Source organism: Pleurodeles waltl, chromosome 2_1 (assembly GCF_031143425.1).
Source record: "Pleurodeles waltl isolate 20211129_DDA chromosome 2_1, aPleWal1.hap1.20221129, whole genome shotgun sequence".
Lineage (NCBI taxonomy): Eukaryota > Metazoa > Chordata > Amphibia > Caudata > Salamandridae > Pleurodeles > Pleurodeles waltl.
Window position 1 is genome coordinate 849,145,983 of NC_090438.1, and position 15,946 is coordinate 849,161,928.

Consider the following 15,946-nt stretch of genomic DNA (forward strand, 5'->3'; position numbering starts at 1 on the left):
TAAATTTAATGACCAAAAAACCCCAATCTCCATAAGTTTAAAGATACCCCATCCAATTCGCCGATGCACGTTTCGGTGGACATGCACAACCAAGGGATCCAAATTCGAAAATTCCACCTTCCTCAGGGCATTCGGTAATAATTGTAACAAAGAGTCTTCTGGGTAGCTGGATATCTAATACCAAATAAATATAGGTGTATAAATTATACCGTTTTAATAGTACCAAACATTTCATAAACTAATTCTGTGGACACTCACAACCCACCCCACCAAATATGGGGTAGATGGAATGAACCACGTGCATTTGATGCAGAGTAAAACAAACAACATATAAACACCAACCCCAGTGCCAAATAGAGTTAAGAACAAATAAAGATAAAGCACCTGTAAAGTAGCCAAAGATAAGAACACACCCAGGTGCAGAATAACACCACACACAAATAAAAAGACACCTACATAGTAGCCAGATTGCTAATAAAGCTTCTACTTTACGACCAGCTGCCGCATGTTCTGTGTGTCTATTCTTCCTGTCTGAGTATTTTGTCTGTTTCCTTCATGTAAGGTAAGGGGGGTTTGCATTTTATGATGATTTCTAAATAGAATGTTAATTGTTGATATATTTTTTCTGTTATTATTATAAATACATTTTGCTGTGTGTGGTATTACGTTTTCGTTTTCTTTGAAGAATATTTCTGTGTTTGATAGGTGATAGTAGAGAGATGCTTTCTATACTTTAGATATATGACACTAGATCTCTCTCTCTTTATTGATTTAGGGGCCCTGCGTTCTACTTGGTCTGCTGCAAAGGATATTCATTTATATATACTTAGCTGAGTGGATTAGTAAAGGGAAGTATTACCTGTGCTTTAAAACAAATTAAATGAATGTGCTGGGGGGACTATGGAGATATGAGGGGCACTTTTGCTGGGTGGTACTGAGGGAATTAGAAGAGGAGGTCATGGAAGGCGGAGCAACAAAAATGACTGTCGCACTGGGTGCCACCAGCGATAAAGGCTGTGATGATGGGTATGTGGTAAGGTGAAGTGATACTGTCTTTATTGTTTTTTTCAGTGTGTTCAGAGAATCTGCCGAATCGGAGAAGAAGCGAAGGTAAGGTGACAACATTTCCTATTGGACACATCAAACATACCTTGTCTTTCTGGCCCACCTTCAGAAGGCTTGGTTTCAATATTCAGATACTCTGATAAGTATTCATGCTTTGAAACCATAATTTCTGGAGGTGCTAAAACTAACTAGTGTGAGTGGTGGGTTGAGTTTAACAAACTAGTACCAGTGGAGTCCAAGAGTGCAGGATTTGCGTGGCGGTGACCAGGTTTCCTTCACCCAGAATCTCCTTGAAATAACAAAATGTGCCTAAAAACACATTTGCCGAGCATTTCAATGAGCAGAAGTCCAGGGATCTGCAGGCAGCCACAAATGGTCTACCACTCAGCATTCCACTAAGGGGGTCATTCCGACCCCGGCGGTCAAGGACTGCCGGGGCCGGGGTTGGCGGGAGCACCGCCAACAGGCTGGCGGTGCCCCGCAGGGCATTCTGACCGCGGCGGTTTGGCCGCGGTCAGAACAGGAAAACCGGCGGTGTCCCGCCGGTTTTCCGATGCCCTGGGGAATCCCCAAGCTGCGCCGCCATGGGGGATTCCGACCCCCTCACCATCATCCTGTTCCTGGCGGTTCCGACCGCCAGGAACAGGATGGCGGTGAGGGGTGTCGTGGGGCCCCTGGGGGCCCCACATAGAATTTCAGTGTCTGCATTGCAGACACTGAAATTCGCGACGGGTGCAACTGCACCCGTCGCACCCTTCCCACTACGCCGGCTCCATTCGGAGCCGCCGTCCTCGTGGGAAGGGGTTTCCCGCTGGGCTGGCGGGCGGCCTTCTGGCGGTCGCCCGCCAGCCCAGCGGGAAACACAGAATGGCCGCCACAGTCTTTTGACCGCGGTGCGGTCATTCAGCGGTTCCCGCCGCCCGCCGGAGTCTGAATGACCCCCTAAGTCTCCAGTGAAAAACTACCTCACTTTAGTGAGTGGGCAAGTGACCACAACAGGGAAGTACCCAAAACGGATTGTGGAGACATCAAAATTACCTACCACAAAGCACCCTCGTTTTGTAAGACAGACATCTGAGTATTTGGTCCTGGGCTCAGCAGCCATATAGGCAAACCTACCAAACCAAGAAATTTCTGAAAACTAGACACCCAAGGCAGTCAATGGAAGTGTGGTGTGTTTAGATTTCACAAAGTTTTCTTACCCAGAATACCCTGTAAAAGTGAAAAGTTGATTAAAAACACTTTCTTCCTCTCTCATTCATCACAGTAACTACAGGAATGTGCAGGGATCGTCAAACTTGCTACCACCCAGTGTTCCTCCACTTGTCCTGATAAAAACACAACCCCACTTGTGTGTCTGCGCCTAGTGCCTGCGTCAGGAATGGATCACTCCTGGGTGAATAGTAGCCACCATGCAAGGACTACCATTGACCACTAGCCTACCCACACAAGTGAGGTACCATTTTTATCGGGAGACCTGGGGGAACGTTGGGTGGAAGGAAATTTGTGGCCCCTCAGATTCCAGAACTTTCTGTCAATGAAATGTGAGGTAAAAGTTTTTTTTTGCCAAATTTTAAGGTTTGCAAAGGATTCTGGGTAACAGAACTTGGTGTGAGCCCCACAAGTCACCCCATCGTGGCTTCCCCTAGGTGTCTAGTTTTGAAAAATGCACAGGTTTTCTAGGTTTCCCTATGTGCCGGCCGAGCTAAAGGCCAGAATCCACAGCTAGGCACTTTGTAAGAACAGGTCAGTTTTATTTCGGAAAATGTGAAGCGTCCACGTTGTGTTTTGGGGAATTTCCTGTCAAGGGCACTGGGCCTACCCACACAATTGAGGTACCTTTTGTTATTGGGAGACTGGGAGGAATGCTGGGTAGGAGGAAATTTGCGGCTCCTCTGAGATTCCTGAACTTTCTGTCACCGAAAGTTGAGGAAAAAGTGTTTTTTTGGCCAAATTTTGAGGTTTGCAAAGGATTCTCGGTAACAGAACCTGGTGAGAGCCCCACATGTCACCCCATCTTGGATTCCCCTAGGTGTCTAGTTTTAAAAAATTCACAGGTTTGGTAGGTTTCCCTAGGTGCCGGCCGAGCTAGAGGCCAAAATCCACAGGTAGGCACTTTGTAAAAAAGAACGTCAGATTTCAATGTAAAAATGTGATGTGTCCATGTTGCTTTTTGGGGCGTTTCCTGTCGCGAACATTAGGCCTACCTTTGCAAGTGAGGTACCATTTTTATTGTGAGACATGGGGGAACACAGAATAGCAGAATAAGTGTTATTGCCCCTTGTCTATCTCCACATTTTTTCCTTCAAAATGTGAAACAGTGTGTAAAAAAAGACGTGTATTTGAGAAATGCCCTGTAACTCACATGCTAGTATGTGCAACCTGGAATTCATGAGATGTGCAAATAACCACTGCTTCTCAACACCTTATCTTGTGCCCATTTTGGAAATACAAAGGTTTTCTTGATGCCTATTTTTCACTCTTTATATTTCAGCAAATGAATTGCTGTATACTCGGTATGGAATGAAAATCCATTGCAAGGTGCAGCTTCTTTATTGGCTCTCGGTATCTAGTGTTCTTTATGAACCTACAAGCCCTATATATCCCTGAAACCAGAAGGGTCCAGCAGAGGTAAAGATATATTGCTGTAAAAAATCTGACATTGCAGGAAAAAGTTACAGAGTAAAATGTGGAGAAAAATGGCTGTTTTATTCACCTCAATGTCAATATTTTCTTATTTCAGATGGTATTTTCTGTAGGAAAACCTTGTAGGATGCTGAATTCAAAATGTTGTTTATTTTTCAAAAATATTTAGCTTTCTGGGATCCAGCATAGGTTTCACACTCATTTCTGTCACTAACTGGAAGGAGGCTGAAAGCACAAAAAAATTGTAAAAATGGGGTATGTCCCAGTAAAATGCCAAAACTGTGTTGAAAAATGTGGTTTTCTGATTCAAGTCTGCCTGTTCCTGAAAGCTGGGAAGATGGTGATTTTATCGCTGCAAACCCTTTGTTGATACCATTTTCAGGGGAAAAAAACCCAAGCCTTCTTCAGCAGCCCTTTTTTCGCATTTATTGTGAAAAGCATTTGTTAACGCTAATAGTTCTTTAACAATGAATTATTATTATTTTAATTTTAATTATTATAGCACCTGACATAAAATCTTACAGATTGCATTAGTGAGGTAGCATTTCCTTAGGGACCCCTTACCGTTTGCGAACCGGTAACCACCAAACTAAATTTGGTAGTAAAAAGCAAATGTTTTGCAATCATAATTTGGCTGCAAAACATTCAAACATACTACTGCGAGTTGCTATTAGGAAGGGACGCCCTGACATGCCCCTTCCTAATAACGAATCGCTAACCTATTTTGCGATTTGCTAATAGTTTACAGAATCGCAAAATATGTTTTAGTACATAGGAAAATGCTTTTTTCTGGTTGCAAATGGCCTGATTCTGCAAATCGGGCTGTTAATGACATCAAAAAAAGCTTTGTACACCTAGCCCTATGTTACAAATGAATCTTTCCTCTAGCGTTGTCAATGCAGGGGAGGGTTTCTGTTGTAAAAGTCTTTATCATTTCATATTGGGAGCCCATTCACTGTGTCTCTGCTTCCCATTAAAGGGAAATATACTTAGCGGTTGGGATGTGGACTCTACATAGTGTGTGCACAAGAGTGATACATCTGTCATCTACAAATGGGAATGTTCTCTCACCCACACTGTTTACCTGTTTCTGGGATTTCAGAATACAATAACCTAAAGTGGCAGCAAAGCAGTAGGGTGGCACACAGTAAGCACGTATATTCAAGTTACATGTTTAAGCCATGCCCTTTTTACAATGCCCCATTTGAGAGACCCCCTCAGGTTTTTCAACTCACATAAAGCTCTGCTTTTGAGCTCTACATAAATTACAACAGGCATTCCACAAACATCAATCAGAGTGAATATCCAGATGACAGTGAAAACAGTTTTGATCCAAAAGACAATAAAATGGGATTTGTAGCACAATACTTTGTAGAGAATGTTGTCAACAATATAACAGTTATAAATGAAAATTAAAATAGTATTTCTGAAGAGCATGAAATCCAGGAAGATAACTTTTTATTTAAAGGTTCACAACACACTGTGCAAGCTGTCCTACTGCTTATCATTTGCTTTGCAGTTAGATGTAGAATTTCTGATGAGGCACAAGTGGTACTACTAGACTTAGGGGGTCATTACAACATTGGCGGTGAAAGCCACTTACCGCCGTGCAGAAGACCGCCAACACACCGCCGCAGCAGTGGAATTCTGCCACGGTCATTATGACCCACTGCTCGGAATCCGCCAAAATTCAGACACCCACACAAGTCCGCCACACCAAAGGTCAGTGATAAACTGGTGATAACAAAACCTCCACCATCACGCCAACAGAAATACGCCCACACTATCATGACACACGAATCCACGGGGCGGTCTTTCAACCACAGTATTCCATTGGCGGTACACACTGCGCGCTCAAAATACATACACATTTACAAAACACTGCCACATTGGACAATTCAAAATACCCACACCTGATCCACATACACACACCACTCCCACACACCCATTACAATATAAAACACCCACCCACCACCCACCCCTACGACAAAATTACTGAGAGAAGGCCAGAGAGAGAAACTACAAACAACTACTAAGCATCCACAGGCACACAAAACCATCACCCACATAACTTCCACGCACCTCACACAACACACCACTAAATAGCACCACACTTATCACTATCCTCACCACACCACACATCACCCACACCACACCATGGTACGGCAAAGACACCCCAACTTCTCTGAGGAGGAGCTCAGGGTCATGGTGGAGGAAATTGTCTGGGTAGAGCCACAGCTTTTCGGATCACTGCTGCAGCACACCTCCATAGCTAGGAAGATGGAGCTATGGCGTAGAATAGTGGATAGGGTTAACGCAGTGGGACAGCACCCAAGAAATAGGGATGACATCAGGAAGAGGTGGAACGAGCTACGGGTGAAGGTGCATTCTGTGGTTTCAAGACACCACCTTGCGGTTCAACGGACTGGTGGCGGACCCCCACCTCCTCCCCCCACAACTAACAACATGGGAGGAGAAAGTCTTGGCGATTCTGCATCCTGAGGGTCTCGCAGGAGTAGATGGAGAAATGGACTCTGGTAAGTCAAATCATCCACCCTACTTGCATGCTATCACATACCCCCACCCCCACCCCCATCAATCCAACTCCTCACAAATGTCCCAAAATCACAAACCACACCTAACACCAAGCTCTGCATGCAACAATAAAGCATGGACACCCATTACCAAAGCATGGCCACTGCACATACCCATACTCCCCTCTAAACCACCGTCACACAAGGACCCACACAGGAATGCAAGCACTGGGGTACACGGTCACCCACCTAATGCACACCATGGCACACCAAGATGTAATAAACATCCTTTTATACCCCTGCAGGACCCCTAACCAACGTCACTGGACAGGAGGGTCCACACATGTCCACACCACCAACAGAAGAGGCCCACAGTGATGACAGCAGCTCTGTCCAACTGGATCTAGATGACCAGCCCGGCCCATCTGGGACCTCTGGACAGTCGGTTCCCCTGACACAGTCACAGGCCACCACAGGGCTTCCGCCCTCTGGAAACACCAGCACAGCACCCACCCAGCGAGCCCATACCTCTGGCCCCAGGACACGTCAATCAGCAGTGGGTCCACCACTACAGGGAACCCAGGCTAACCCACCACCCCAGCAACAACAGGGACCTGGGGGCAGTGGCAGTGGGCACACGGTCCAGGGGACGGAGGCCCAGGAACACAGGGGAACTGGGAGGGCTGCTGTGATCAGATGGAGGACAGGCCAAAGGAACCCACTCTCCACAAGGCCCTCTCCAACATCATGGGAGCCTACCACCATTCCCAGGAGACCATGGCAAAGGTACAGGCCAAGTTTCAGGAGACCCAGCGCCTGCAGGAGGAACAGTATTTGGGCTTCAGCGAGGAACTCAGATCCATCAATTCCACCCTCTGCACCATCATAGGGGTGCTGAAGGAAGTCCTCAACACCAGGAGGGACACTGTGGCACAACAAGGGGCCCCTGACACTAGCCTGGACGATGAACTGCCCCCCACCTCCGCCGGTGCTAGTGGACAGGAGGCACCGCCACAGGACCACCACACCAGCACCCCACCCCCTGCAGACGGAGAACCACCCCGCAAACAGTCCCTGAGATCCAGGACAAAGACAGAGAATGATGCCAAGACCCCCGCCAAGAAATGAGACCACCCTGAATGTCATTCTTCTGTCCCACTTTGTAACCCTGTCAATCCTCAACATGCCCCAGCTCCACTTCCGATACCCATTTGGGCAAAGCACCTGTGAGACCAATAGACTGGACTCTCCCATGGACATTCCTCCACCATCAGCCATCACCATTTTACAACCCCCTCCAATCTTGAGCACATAAATAAACACCCTTAAAGCACAAAACAATCTGGAGTCTGACTGTGATTTCAAAATAGTGCATTAGCAATTACAGTGAAAAAATGTTCTTTCAAATGTAATATCAACATACCTATGTCACACAGCTCTAGTCCATGAGGAAACAAAGCAGATGTCACACAGTGGGACCCACATCTGTGAAATCGTAAGGGAAAGTGACAACTCAGTGACCATACACTGGGTGGAAATGACAGACAGTAGAGAGGTAGTAGTGTTAAAGTACATGTAGTAGGCAGGTTTGTATTCTTACCTTTGTCTCAGTGGAAATATTGCAGGATCACCGAGTTCCTGTTGTGAATGTCCTCTTCTTCTGCTTTCTCGTCTTCACTGTCCACAGGCTCCACAGCTGCCACAACACCGCCATCTGGACCATGCTCCTGTAGAAAAGGCGCCTGCCGTCGCAAAGTTAAGTTGTGAAGCATACAGCAGGCCACGATGATCTGGCACACCTTCTTTGGTGAGTAGAATAGGGATCTACCTGTCATATGGAGGCACCTGAACCTGGCCTTCAGGAGGCCGAAGGTCCGCTCTATAATCCGGCGAGTTCGCCCATGGGCCTCATTGTAGAATTCCTCTGCCCTTGTCCTGGGATTCCTCACTGGGATCAGTAGCCATGACAGGTTGGGGTAACCAGAGTCACCTGCAAATGGTGACGGACAACTGTTAGACACACACTAACCTGGAGGGATATCCCCAGACCCAGACAACCATTCCCACTGACTTGCTTCCAGGTGCTCACCTAATAGAACACACGGTGCCTCTGGATTTGACCCATCACATAAGGGGTGCTGCTATTCCGCAGGATGTAAGCGTCATGCACTGAGCCAGGGAATTTGGCATTCACATGGGAGATGTACTGGTCTGCCAAACACACCATCTGCAGATTCATGGAATGATAACTCTTCCGGTTTCTGTACACCTGTTCACTCCTGAGGGGGGGTACCAAAGCCACATGTGTCCCATCAATGGCACCTATGATGTTGGAGATATGTCCCAGGGCATAGAAGTCACCTTTCACTGTAGGCAAATCCTCCACCTGAGGGAAAACGATGTAGCTGCGCATGTGTTTCAGCAGGGCAGACAACACGTTGGAAAACATAGGCTTGGACATCCCTGATGCTATGGCCACTGTTGTTTGAAATGACCCACTTGCAAGGAAATGGAGTACTGACAGCAGCTGCACTAGAGGGGAGATTCCTGTGGGATGGCGTATAGCTGACATCAGGTCTGGCTCCAGCTGGGCACACAGTTCATGGATTGTGGCACGATCAGGCCTGTAGGTGATGATCAGATGTCTTTCCTCCATTGTCGACAGGTCCACCAGCGGTCTGTACACAGGAGGATGCCGCCATCTCCTCACATGTCCCAGCGGACGGTACCTATGAAGGACAACAGCGAGCACAGAGTCAACCAACTCAGAGGTACGTACCCACAGCTTACACAGAACACAAATCATAATCCGAAATATGGCCTGTATGAGTGTTGAGGCAAGGCCTAGGTATGTGTGACGCAGTTAAAAATTAAGCCATGAGGGCCACTGAAATGGCGGCTGCCTGACCTGTAAAGTGGGACAATGGGATGTGAGGTAACTGTGCTGTTGTTGTACACCGTCTCGGTAGGGGGTCGAAGACCGCAGCGCAATTCTGCATTGGTTAACATTGGACCCTATGGGTCCCAGGAGCCAATGACGATGTACGCCGGCGGTGACAGTACGCACCGCCACGGACGTGACCGCCATTTTCTATCGGTTCAATCACTCAATACCTGGTCTTTGACAGGAGAGGACCTACACTGCAAGTGCTGCTGTGACCTCGGTCTGGAAGAGACAATGGCTTGTGCATCTGGGGAAAGGGCCCCTGCCTTCACATTGGAGGAGTTGGAGAAACTCGTGGATGGGGTCCTTCCCCAGTACACACTACTCTACGGTCCTCCAGACAAACAGGTAAGTACACTGGGAGCATGCTGTATGGTCTATGCCTGTGTGGAGTGGGGTGACTGAAATATGGGGGGGAGATTGAGGCGTGCATGAAACAACGGTGAGTGCATGTGCCACATGGCAAGGGTAGGGAAGGGGGACAATGACTGTGACAGTGCGGATGGTTATATCTTCTCCTTTTCCTCTTTACTATTCCTGTATGTCAGCACCCACCAGAAGAAGGATATTTGGCGTGCCATCGCCAAGGAAGTCAGGACCCTGGGGGTCTACCACAGACGGAGCACCCACTGCCGGAAAAGATGGGAGGACATTCGCCGCTGGAGCAAGAAGACGGCGGACACCCAGTTGGGGATGGCCTCCCAACGTGGGAGGGGTGCCCGTCGCACCATGACCCCCCTGATGTTCAGGATTCTGGCGGTGGCGTACCTGGAGTTGGGTGGGCACTTGAGGGCATCACAGCAGCCACAAGGGGGTGAGTACACTCTCATTCTGCTGATTTTGCGCGCAGTGGAGGTGTCTGGGTGGGGGAGGTGGGCTGTGGGTTTCCCTAGGCTAGGGCGATTGTGCTAGTTAGGTCCCCTTGTTCTGGCAGACCCTGTGGCACCCCACCCCACCTGTGTACAGTGCCAAGTACACCTAGTCAGGCTCCTGTGACATCCATGTGTGCAGATGTCTGCCATAGCCTTGTAGGCCATATCCCAGGGATTGAACAGTGGACCCCAAGTGCGCAGCGTAGTGCAGGGTTCTTCAGTGTCTGTCGTGTCAGCCAACGGTAGCAGTAATGCATGCACTCCACATGTCTTTCTTCTGTCGTTACCCCCCTTTTTGTGGTCTCCCTGTTCTTGTGTGCATTAGCATCATCAGGCAGAGGAGCAGTGGCACCGGCGCAGGAGGGAGCTGCATCCCACATGACCCTGGAGGGCGAGACTACGGACTCGGAATTCACCAGTGGGATGGAGGGCGAGGGGAGCTCCACGACGGGGACAGGAGCTCACACCAGTGATACGGACTCGTCCTCTGACGGGAACTCCCTTGTGGTGGTGGCCACCTCTGTGCCCCCTGCATCTACAGGTACAGCTGCCACCCCCCCTACCAGCACTGCCCTCCCAGCAGCCCCTCAGCCTTTGCCCCCTGCCTGCTCACCCAGGAGGGTGGGCATCACCTTCGCCCCAGGCACCTCAGGCCCTGCCCCAGTCACCCATGCTGCCCTCAGTGAGGAGGCCATTGACCTCCTCAGGTCCCTCACTGTTGGGCAGTCTACCATTTTGAATGCCATCCAGGGTGTAGAAAGGCAGTTGCAACAAACATATGCATTCCTGGAGGGCATTCATTCTGGTCAGGCGGCCCTTCAGCGAGCTTTTCAGACTCTGGCCTCAGCACTGATGGCAGCCATTGTCCCTGTCTCTAGCCTCCCCCCTCCCACTTCCTCCACCCAGACCCAATCCCCTCTACCTCAGCCTATCCCAAGCACACCTTCAGACCAGCATGCACACACGTCAACACACAAGGGAAGCTCTGGCAAACATAAGCACCACACATCCCACAGGCACTCACGCAAGCATCACACACATGCAGACACACCAACATCCACTGCCTCCACTGTGTCCCCCTCCTCCTCGTCTCCCTCATCCCCTCCCAGTCTCGTCTCCACTCACACCTGCATGCACTACATCTACAGCCACTACTTCCATCACCAGCATACACACCACCACACCCTGCTCACGTGCAGTCACCACCCCGACTACCATTCACACGTCCCGTGTGTCCTCTCCCAGTGTGTCTGTGACGCCACCTCCCAAGATACACAAACGCAGCCACACACCCACCCAACAGCCATCCACCTCATGACAGCCTACAGCACATGCACCTTCACCCAATGTCACCAAACGAACACCTCCCACAACCACAACCTCTTCCTCCACTCCCAAACCCCCTCCAGCTACCCGTCCCAGTGTTCCCCAAAAACTTTTCCTGTCCACCCTTGACCTCTTTCCCTCACCTCCCCCACCCCATCAGTCTCCTAGGGCCTGACTCTCCAGGTCCCAACCTAGCACCTCAGCCACAACAACTCGGGGATCAGTGGTGTCTGTAGTCACCGGAATCTGGAATGCACCGGCCACCAGGGCAGCCAGTTTGGCACGGAGCCACAGCACGGACAGTCCCCCACCTGTCAAGCATCAAAAGTTGGCCAGTGCCCAGCGGGAGAGGGGGAAGACTCCAGCCACCAAAGCCGCTCCCAGTGGTACAGGTATGAGTGTGGATTCAGCTGCGACACCTTCCAAGGTGGGGAAAGGGCACAAGAAACTCAACAAGTCTGGGAAGAGCAGCACAGCGGAGAAGACCACCATCATCCCTGCTGCCCAGGAGGCCACCGCCATCAACCCCGCTGCCCAGGAGGGCACCGCCATCATCCCAGCTGCCTAGGAGGCCACCACCAGCACCAGCCCTGCTGCCTTGGAGGCCACCGCCATCATCCCCGCTGCCCAGGAGGCCACCGCCATCATCCCTGCTGCCCAGGAGGCCACCGCCAGCACCGGCCCTGCTGCCCAGGAGGCCACCGCCATCATCCCTGCTGCCCAGGAGGCCACCACCAGCACCAGCCCCGCTGCCCAGGAGGCCACCGCCAGCACCAGCCCAGCTGCCCAGGACAGGACCACCAGCACCAGCACTGCTGGGCCATAAGGGACCGCCAGCACCAACCCCGCTGGGCCATAAAGGACCGCCAGCACCAGCCCCGCTGGGCCCGACAGGCCCGCCAGCAGTTGAGTCACTGCCAAGGACAACGTCACCACAAGCACTGCTGAACAGGACACTGCCACCACAAGCACCGCTGAACAGGACACTGCTGCCACAAGCACCGCTGCCAAGGACACCGCTGCCACAAGCACCGCTGAACAGGACACTGCCACCACAAGCACCACTGAACAGGACACTGCCGCCACAAGCACCGCTGCCAAGGACACCGCCGCCACAAGCACCGCTGCCAAGGACACCGCCGCCACAAGCACCGCGGAACAGGACACTGCCGCCACAAGCACCGCTGAACAGGACACTGCCACCACAAGCACCGCGGCCAAGGACACCACCGCAGCAAGCACTGCTGGCCCATGAGCGCAAAGGGCACTGACGCTACTGAGTCCGTCACAAGCAGGATGAAGCACTCTGGGCACCAGGCCCCCTCCATAACCAGTGGAGAGATACATCCACTACCTCTGTCCTTGGCAGGATGAAGCACTCTGAGCACAAGGCCCCCTCCAGAACCAGTGGAGAGATACATCCACTACCTCAGTCCTTGGCAGGATGAAGCACTCTGGGCACAAGGCCCCCTCCAGAGCCAGTGGAGAGATACATCCACTACCTCTGTCTTTGGCAGGATGAAGCACTCTGGGCACAAGGCCCCCTCCAGAACCAGTGGAGAGATACATCCACTACCTCTGTCCTTGGCAGGATGAAGCACTCTGGGCACAAGGCCCCCTCCAGAACCAGTGGAGACTGTTATCCACTTGAGAGACTGTGGCTTTGCACTCCCCAGGATTGAACAGGGACAACCCACCCACTGTAGAGACTTGAGAGACTGTGGCTTTGCACTCCTCAGGATTGAACAGTGGGAAACCCACCCACTGTAGAGACTTGAGAGACTGTGGCTTTGCAGTCCCCAGGATTGAACAGTGGGCAACCCACCCACTGTAGAGACTTGAGAGACTGTGGCTTTGCACTCCCCAGGATTAAACATTGGGCAACCCACTCACTGTAGAGACTTGACAGACTGTGGCTTTGCACTCCCCAGGATTGAACAGTGGACATGTGGCCCCCTCGTGGATTTGGCGTCGTGCACTCAACCGGCTGAGGTGCCCCCCTTTCCCTTCCACCTGAGGTGCCTGTTTTATTGCTATCTGATGCCCCTGCAGTGTTCTCTCTGTCATGTTCGGGGATTGAGTATGGGCCTCGCCCATGCCGTGTGGGCCCAGTGTTCCACGGACTTCAATGGAGCACTACCTGGACTACTATTCTTGGTGTATATATTTGTTTATAGTGTATATATATTTTTGCGTACTGGATTTTAATATATTACAATGGTTACGCTCATTTCCTTTTGTCTTTGCATTCTTCCGGGGGGTGTAACTGTAATGTATCATGCTCTATAGTGTGTGTGTATTGTGTGTGAGGGTGGGGGTGGGGGTGTTGCGTCTGTGTATCCCTGTTTTTTCCCTCCCCCCTCCCCTGTGTCGTAGGTGCAGTACTCACCGTGGTCTTCGCCGCCGGCGTTCATGCTCCATTTGTCGAGGTGCACGTAGATAAGGGCTGGCAGGATCTGGAGCTCGGGTTCCATGGCGTCCGGAATCCTCGTGGGGTGTGTAGAGGTGAGCGTTTTCCCTTCGAAGTCCTGTCTCCGTTGTGTTTTTGTTCGCGGTGAATCCGCCCTGGAAAAGGTGGTGGATTGGTAGGTTGTGATACTGTGGGCAGTACATTGTCCTCCGCCTGTCTGTTGGCGGTGACTGCTAAGCTGTTTGTTTGTACTGCCGTGGCGGTCGGAGTGTTAAAGTGGCTGTCTTTGTTGGCGGTTTCCGCCACAGTCGTAATTCCAATTATTTTTGCCACCAGTCTGTTGGCGGTCTTACCGCTGCTTTAACACCGACCGCCAGGGTTGCAATGACCGCCTTAATCTGCTGCATTTTACCAGTGCCTAAAAAAATTATTAACTCGTCATTCAAATTTAAGATGTCCATAAAAAATACATCACTATTCCTAAGGTAAGAAACTACTGTTCCTCTAGTAATTAAATCATCAATGATAATGCAAAGATATTCAGCAATACCCACTGTTTAAAGGATCTTACTGAACCTGGTGTTGTTGTTTTCCAACATTCCATAATTGAATAGTTATATACTATGTTTAGGAGGGGAAACATCCTTTATGCCGACTTTTTTATAACAAAGTCCTGGTTAACGAAAGCGGAACAACGCTTTCTTTAACCACGACTTTGTTATTTTGTGCCTTAACCACGCATGTCCTGAACAACGAACATGCATGGTTAAGGTACAAACAAGGGAGTCGGCTGAGGAGGATGACGCAGATGAGGAGGGGGAGGGGGTGGGGGGTCGGGGTTTTAGGTTTTGGGGTGGGGTTCAGGGGTGGGGCGTTTTTGGTTTTGGGGAGGGGGTAGGGGTTCGGGGTTTTAGGTTTTGGGGTGGGGTTGGGGGGGTGGGGCGTTTTTGGTTTTGGGGAGGGGGTGGGGGGTTGGGTGTTTTAGGTTTGGGGTGGGGTTGGGGGGGTGGGGCGTTTGAGGTTTTGGGGAGGGGGTGGGGGGTCGGGTTTTAGGTTTTGGGGTGGGGTTGGGGGGTGGGGCGTTTTAGGTTTTGGGGAGGGGTGGGGGGTCGGGGTTTTAGGATTTGGGGTGGGGTTGGGGGGGTGGGTCATTTTAGGTTTTGGGGAGGGGGTTGGGGTCGGGGTTTTAGGTTTTGGGGTGGGGTTGGGGGGGAGGGGCGTTTTTGGTTTTAGGGAGGGGGTGGAGGGGCGGGGGTTTTAGGTTTTGGGGTGGGGTTGGGGGGGTGGGGCGTTTTTGGTTTTGGGGAGGGGGTGGGGGGTTGGGGGTTTTAGGTTTTGGGGTGGGGTTGGGGGGGTGGGGCATTTTGGGTTTTGGGGAGGGGGTGGGGGGTCGGGGTTTAGGTTTTGGGGTGAGGTTGGGGGGTGGTGCGTTTTTGGTTTTGGGGAGGGGGTGGGGGGGTCGGGGTTTTAAGTTTTGGGGTGGGTTTGGGGGGGTGGGGTGAGGCATGCAGGATCAATGGGTGCCTGTTACTAATGACTTTACCAGGAATGCCTTTACAACGAAATATCGTTGTTAAGGCATTCGTGGTAAAGGCATTAGTAGTAACAACGAGGTTGGTGTTCCGACCTCGTTGTTTAGGCACCCGTTGTTTTGTCAGTCGGCATTCCGTCGTACAACCATTTAGGAGGAGAGATTTTATGGAGGAATTGCAAAAATCCAGATGTGAATACTACAGAATGGAAAATATACAATAGATTATGGTGGAATTGTATACAAAAACCTTTTTGATAAAGGGATATTAGGTTTTAAAAACAATATCTCTTTTGTGCTGAACACAGATGGAGTGAACATTTTAAAAAGTAGCAAACTAAGGGCCTCAGTTAGATCTTGGTGGTAATGGTCCCATCAATTGTTTTTTTGTAAAAAATCCATCTACTAGCTTTGCGGTCTGCCCACCCACCCAATTTAGATGTTGGCAGACCCTTAGGCAATAGACCTCCTAAGTCCCACCAACCGTGTCAGGAATCTCCACTTGCGTGGATGGCGCCATTGCAAATAGTGGTATCAGGGCCTGTATTTTCCTTGGGAGCAGTTCCTACAATATGCCCACCTTCCAGCAGCTTTGATTCTGCACAAATTACTTGTCAG